Source organism: Trypanosoma conorhini (genome assembly GCF_003719485.1).
Source record: "Trypanosoma conorhini strain 025E chromosome Unknown Tco_14.4_contig_00705, whole genome shotgun sequence".
In the NCBI taxonomy this organism is placed as follows: Eukaryota; Euglenozoa; class Kinetoplastea; order Trypanosomatida; family Trypanosomatidae; genus Trypanosoma; species Trypanosoma conorhini.
Window position 1 is genome coordinate 7,558 of NW_021704797.1, and position 1,194 is coordinate 8,751.

At 53.2% G+C, this 1,194-nt stretch overlaps 1 non-coding gene across 1 annotated transcript, besides 2 other annotated features; it reads right to left on the minus strand.

The window, feature by feature from the left end:
• Positions 1-314: 314 nt before the first annotated feature.
• On the minus strand, positions 315-429 carry Tco025E_08136. The gene has a single exon (XR_003828666.1). It is a non-coding gene; the product is annotated as a 5S ribosomal RNA (ribosomal RNA).
• A 363-nt stretch (positions 430-792) lies between these two features.
• Positions 793-906: a sequence feature (A-rich).
• A 26-nt stretch (positions 907-932) lies between these two features.
• Positions 933-1,021: a mobile genetic element.
• Positions 1,022-1,194: the final 173 nt, after the last annotated feature.

Consider the following 1,194-nt stretch of genomic DNA (forward strand, 5'->3'; position numbering starts at 1 on the left):
GGGGGGGCGGGGGGGCAAGAAGGGCCGAGGTGCAGGGGGGGGCACACGCGTGCCGCCTTTTTCCCGGGCGGGGCCCCCCATCCCGGCCCATCCCTCTCCTTCTGCCTCTGCCAGTTGTGCGGGGGGCGACGTGGGTTAGGGGCCGGGAGGGGCATGCGGCGGCGATAAACACATTTGCTTGTTTATTTACTTGCCTGCCGATGGCAAAGGCGCGCACGGGGGCGCCTAGCGGGTTAGCGGGTTAGCGGGTGGCGCGGGGCGGGAGGAAACGGAAAAGAAAAAGAAAAAGAGTGTGTGTGTGGGGGAAAAAGAAGAGGGTACGGCACCCCGGGTTCCAGCGCCATCACTGATCGCCGTACTAACGAGGCCTGTGACCGCTTAACTTCACAAATCGGACGGGATGTGGTGCATTTGGCCAAGTATGGTCGTACCCGGCCCCTCGCTCTTGAGAATGTTGAGAGCCGCGCGCCAAACAGCAACTGCGTGTGGGGGGTGGCGAGCTGCTGCGCTACAACCCGGAGAATAACACAAAAAAAAAACAAATGCGGGCACACCCAAATCGCAACAAGCATACATACACACACACATACAGAGAGAGAGAGAGATATGTTTATATAAGTATAAGTATATTGTGCACACACGCGCCACACACAAACAGGTGCCCATATCTATATGTATAATGTATATATGTATATGTCTTGACAATTAGATGAAGAAGCTACGCTAGCCACACACGCGTAAAAGGGGCTCGGGGAAAATGTGTGACTGTATTACTCGTATCCACACGCAACCAAAAGAAATATGCATATAAAAAAAAGTAAAATAAAAATAAAAATAAAATAAAAAAATGACCAAAAAAAAGACCGGGAAAAAAATGGAACAAAAAAAAAGAAAGACACAAAAAAAAAGAAGGATCCGAAGATCCTCTTCCCAAAATTTACCAGAACACGACCGTTCGGACGCATCCGGAAGCGCTGCATACCAATATAGTACAGAAACTGTATCAATAATAGCGTTAGTTAACAGCGCCCCCTCCGTCGCCCCTTCGCTCGGGTGCCAGCAGCGGTGCCACCGTGGGGCGCCAACGTCCCCACACACACACACATAATCGCCACCAGGGGAGGAGGAAAGGGGGGGAGGGGGCGGGCAAGAAGGGCCGAGAGGTGCAGGGGGCACACGCGTGCCGCCTTTCCC